This window comes from Aphidius gifuensis, linkage group LG3, assembly GCF_014905175.1.
Source record: "Aphidius gifuensis isolate YNYX2018 linkage group LG3, ASM1490517v1, whole genome shotgun sequence".
Classification (NCBI taxonomy): Eukaryota; Metazoa; Arthropoda; class Insecta; order Hymenoptera; family Braconidae; genus Aphidius; species Aphidius gifuensis.
The window spans coordinates 15,515,342-15,521,531 of record NC_057790.1 but is presented as its reverse complement, the minus strand read 5'-3'; the positions used below and the strand labels follow the sequence as shown (position 1 = coordinate 15,521,531).

Below are 6,190 nucleotides of genomic sequence, written 5' to 3'. Positions count from 1 at the left end.
TAGAGACTCCAGATCTTAATAAAATAATAGTATTTAATAAAGGAATATTAAAAGGATTAAATACTAAAATTGAATTAGGAGGTCAAACTCTACCAATTTCTACTCTAGGGGATAAATTTATATGAAAATAACACCAAAAAAAAGATAAAAAAAATATTAATTCAGATAAAATAAATAAAATTATACCTAAACGTAATATTTTTGTAACATATAAAGTATGGACTCCTTGAAAAGTTCCTTCACGAATTACATCTCGTCATCATTGATAAGTAATTATAATCATTAAAATTAAAGACATTAAAAATAATAAAATATTAAAATCATGTATAAATTTCAATGATCTAAATATAAAAATTATTAAACAAAAAGAATTTATTAATGGTCAAGGACTTAAACTTACTAAATGATAAGGATGATTAAATTTTATCATAATTTGTTTCTTTTAAATATAAAATTATTAAAATTACAAATACATAAGATTGAATTAAAGAAACTGAAATCTCTAAAATTAATAATATTAATTGTAAAATTAATACAATTAAATAAAATAAAAAAAAATTAGGAATAAATCTTCTTAACAAAGTTAATAATAAATGGCCAGCAATTATATTAGCAGTTAATCGAATTGATAATGTAAAAGGACGAATAATATTTCTTAATGATTCAATTAATACTATAAAAAATATTAAAATAAAAGGAGTACCCTGAGGAACTAAATGAACAAATATAAAATTAGTATTTTTAATTCAACCAAATATTATTAATCCTAATCATATAGGTAAAGATAATCCTAAAGAATAAATTAAATGTCTTGATCTTGTAAAAATATAAGGGAACAACCCTATAAAATTATTTATTATAATAAATAAAAATAAAGAAATATAAAATAATAAATTATTTATATTAAACTTATTTTTTAAAATAATTTTAAATTCTATTCATAAAATCAATATAAAATTAATTATTAAAAATAAAATTCGTGATCTTATCAATCAATATATTTGAGGAATGATAAATAAACCAATTAAAGAAGAAATTCAATTTAATCTAAAAATTTTTGTTGAAGGATCAAAAATTGAAAACAAATTTAATATCATTTAATAACAAAAAAATTATTTATAATTTTTAAATTATTAAAATTTTTAATTTTTAAATTAAATAAAAAATATAATAAAATTATAAATAAATAAAAAATAATAATAAAATAAATTAATAATAATAATCAATCTATAGAACTTATTTGTGGAATAATTTCCTAAATCAATAAAATTATCTTGAATTATAAAAGAATCAAATAATAAATTTTTAAAATCAACATATTCATACCTTCAATATCATTGATGTCCCAAAATATTTAAAGTTATAAAAGGATTAATAATTTCTTCTACTATATATAAAATTTTTAATGAAGGAATAGCTATAAAAACTAAAATTAATATTGGAATTAAAGTTCAAATTAATTCTAATAATTGATTATGTATAATCTGCCGATTAATGAATTTATTTAAAAAAAATCATAATATGATATAAATAATAAAAATTATGATTATAAATAAAATTATTATAATAAAATCATGAAAATATGTTATTAAAGTTATAATATAAGAATTAGTATCTTGAAAATTAAATATATATCAATTTAGAATTTTTAATAAAAAATAAAATTTTATCTATGAATCTTAAATTCATTACATTAAATATGCTATATTAAAATAAAATTATTTTAAATAAACAATAGGAATTTGATCATATCTATGATTTATTGGAGGATATAATTGAGTTCATTCAATAGAAGTATTTATATATTTATTATAAATTACTAAACGTTTACTTAATAATCTTTCTCATAAAATAAAAATAAAAAAAATTATACTTACTAAAGATATAATAGAACCTAATGAAGAAATTAAATTTCAACCTAAATATATATCAGGATAATCAGAATAACGACGAGGTATCCCTCTTAAACCTAAATAATGTTGAGGAAAAAAAGTTAAATTTACACCTAAAAAAATTATAAAAAAATGAATTTTTAATCATTTATCATTTAAAATTAAACCTGTAAATAAAGGGAACCAAAAAATTATACCTGCTAAAATAGCAAATACTGCTCCTATAGATAAAACATAATGAAAATGAGCTACTACATAATAAGTATCATGCAAAATAATATCAACAGATGAATTAGATAACAAAATTCCAGTTAATCCTCCTAAAGTAAATAAAAAAATAAAACCTATAGATCATAAAATACTTAAATTATATTTTAAATTAACTCCTCTTAAAGTAGCTAATCAACTAAAAACTTTAATACCAGTAGGAATAGCAATAATTTGTAGTGATTCTCACTGTCTTATACACGTAAAGACACCAAGCGGACGAATCCTCCAACCAACGACTTCCTTTTATTTATTATATATATATATATTTCGTTATGTAATATTTTCTTTTTGTATTACTATTATTATTTTGTAGTATATTCTCCCCCTTTTTATCAAGATAAAGAGAGGAGGGATAGCTTTGAGTGGGGACAGCTTGGTAGATCCGAGCTGCTCCAAAATAGCTTGGGCTGAACTCTCTCTCTTGGCTGTGGGACGTGGTAAGATGCACACGCTTCGTAATCAGCTCTTGTTTTACGTATATTAGGGTACTCATGTGTCTAGCTGGAGACCCAGCAGACATGTGTATTTTTGTAGGTTAGTTTTTGGGGCGTTGGCCGTGTGAATCATGGGCAACGTCAAGCATACATTTTTCATTTGATAATTTAGTTTAGTTATTTTGGTTAGAAACGCGGTCCCTTTTGTTAATTTAATTAATTATTAAATTCAAGGTCGTGAGTAAGATTATGTATTCCGTTTTGGATTATTGAGTTAACGTTTTGTATTTTGGATTTACGTTTAAGTTTTGGATAATAAATATTACGTTTTGGGTTTTTGAGTATAAAAATAATAATGTGTTTTGTTGATTATTTAATTTGTGTATTGAATATTTTTCCTTGTGACTTTATCCGGCCCTTCTACCATAACCAGCACACTGAGTGATTCTAGCGTCCCTCTAGGCTAATTATCGATACGCTATTTGGTTATTTTGGTCTCTGTTTCGGTTGTTGGATTTAATTGACGTTATTTTGGTATTTTTGGTATGAATGTGTTATGCCTTTTTCGAGTTTTAGGGCGAATTGAAAACCTCATTGATTTTAGCTCATACCTTTTTCGAGTTTTAGGGTGAATTGAAAACTACACGATTTTAACACTAAAATAATAATAATTTACGTTTCTGGATATTGGTTTTGGTTAGTTTTGTATTTCATGATAAATTAATAAATAAACCAAATAAAATACTTGATAATTAGTCCGAGAAGGTAACATGCAAAAATATCACGTTACAAATGGCGCCCAAACAGGGACCCGTTATCAAGAAAAAAATTTTAAAATCAAGCTTAAATAGTTAACAACTCCGTTATTTATAAATTATTAATTATTAGACGCGACATTAATGAGTATTTTCGCGCAATGGTTATCAACAACTCCGTCTAATTGTTTATTTAATTTTAGAGAACGCGATATTAACTTATACTTATTTGTCTAACAACTCCATTGTTTATAATTTTATTATCTAGTAGGTGCGATATTAATGGGTATTTTCGCGCAATATTTATTGACAACTCCGCCTATATACGTAATTAATTATAGAGAACGCGATATTAATCAAATAGTATTTTTAAACAAAGCAAAACACCATATAAAAACCTTGAAAAACCCTAAAATCACTAAAAAACTACATTAAAATATTTGAATACTCGCGCGGTTGTCGGCCATACTGTGTAGTTGTCGCTAGTGACTTCGCGCGCACACGAAGTTGTGTGTGTGAGTATAGAGTGCCAAGAGTCCCGTCGCCGGTTGTACAACCGACTGGCCTCACTTTGCTTTGAGCGTTCTATGCTGCTACACCGCCATACCAGGTCCTTTGACAGCTGCCGTTGCATCGTTGTTAAATTGTGTAAAAAAAAAAGTGTTTAATTGTTTAATTAAAAATTAGTAAATTGGTGAATTGAGTTTATTGAGTGAAATATATTGCTGAGCTACAAGAAAAAAAAAAGGTAATTAGAGTTATTTTGATTACTGGCTTTGTGTGACTTCGTGGTCTCTCACGAAGTCCACGTATAAAATAATATACTTGGTGACAGTCGTCGCCGTGGGCTTTATTATATTATTTTATTAATTATAAAATCAAAAATTCTTATTTGTTCTAACTTAAATTAATTAGTTGTGTAATATAAAAATAAAAAGACCTTGTGGATTTTAACGAGGCCGAGTAAAAAAAAAGTAACCTGGTGACTCGTCACCGTGGGCTTATTTTACTCGAGTGTGTGTGTAAAATATTAGTATAAAAATTAATATTGTGTGAATAATTAATTAATAAATTAATAATTATTAAACTCGTGTCATAGAAGTGTCGAAAAAAAAATCATCGGGCCTTTGTTTGCCAGAGGCCCTTTGTCGTGCTTTTCTCTCTCTCTCACTCTCACGCGTCCATCTTGAAAATCAGGCGACACAAAGGATCTCCTTTGTGTTACTTGTCTTATACTGATTGCGTCATTTTCCTTTGTCTCAGTCATTATTGAGTTGCGTAATAACAATTACTATTGTTATTATTAAAATAAAATTTATTGTTTAAATAAAAATTTACAAGGGTTGTCATATCAAAATATTATTTAATATATTTATTATTTAAATAATTTGTCAAAATAAAAGGGAGTTTGAATTGTTTGTTTAAAATAATTTAATTGAATTGTAAAACGATAAATAGAATTGTTTGAATAATTTTTGAGCCGTCTTTTTATTATAAAATAAATTGTTGACCGGGCTGTCATTAAATTAGCCAAATAAATTATATTTTTGTATCAGAATAAATTAATTAAAGTCTTTGGCCACTCAGAGACAGTATTCGTTCAATTAATTTATTTCAAACGGTCGAGTCGTTAGGAAATTAATTAATTACAGTAATTGGCCAATCAAATACTAGATTGTTTAATTAATTTGACGTGCCAGATATTATATTAGTTTTGACTAGCCATTGTCTTGACCGATTCAGGATTAAAATAGCTAGCAGGTTGATTGAATAATTTGTTGTTTTGGTTGATCCAGAAAATTTATACTAATTATTCAAGTAGCATTCACAGTTTGATATATTATTTCGGTTTTGCTCGATAAAATAACTGCTTGTTATTGTTATTCGGTTGATAAATCAGCGATTTTAGCCAAGCCGTGTTACTAGCTAGCTTTATTGTCATATTTAATCAAGTCTGGTAAATATTTTGATTGATCGAGCAACGAGATATCGACTAATCGTGTCATCGGTAGGTCGATTTATTACCGATAAATTGTAACAAGGTACCAGGAAAATTAGTTCCACTGTAATTGAAATAATTATAATGAATTCTGACAAAAATTCTGGTAAATAAAAATTATCAATCTTGATTTTGGTTCACTTTGTTGTCTTTTTGTACGTATTTTGACATTTGTTGTTGACCTCAATCAAGCAACATGTCTGCTAGTGCAATAGTTGTTAAAAGGCGAGGTAGGCCACCGCGTAACTCCTCAACAGTGAGCGCGGCTAGTTCTACTTCAGAGCTGAATGGAGATACAGCAGCTGACTCTTTGATTAGTAGTGGTGCTCCCTTGGTTACTCTAACACAAGCATCACCAGAGGATCAAGCAGCTGGTGGTTCCAGCCGTCCCCCATCTTATCCAGGTTCGTTTCTTTCTTCTTTGGGTAGTATAGGAGATTTATTTGGTGATGATGTTGATACCAGGGATAAGAATAATTCTGTAGATCCTCCTCGACTTCTTGACTAACGTATTACGACACCAACAAGTCAACTTCCATTATCAATGCCTCGCGTTGAAGATCTGTTTCTTAGGCCTTCAGGTGATGGATCTAATCCACCCCTGGTTAGAGGTTCCACCCAAACCAACAGAAATTCTAAAGTAAAACCACCAATGAATGTATTGCCACGTTTTGGTGATCTTTTTCGAGACCATGAAGGCCCAGTCCTCCGTAGTAGAGTCAATCCGCGTATAACTTCACGTGATGATCTACCAAGACGTCAGGTTGATCCTGATGATGGCCCAGATCATCGCGAACCATCACGTCAGCCTAAGGCTAAAACTCAGGCAGGTAACCGTGA

At 27.6% G+C, this 6,190-nt stretch overlaps 1 pseudogene; it reads right to left on the bottom strand.

Moving 5' to 3' along the window:
• Window positions 1-1,712: 1,712 nt before the first annotated feature.
• Window positions 1,713-4,536, bottom strand: LOC122850940 (annotated as a pseudogene).
• Window positions 4,537-6,190: the final 1,654 nt, after the last annotated feature.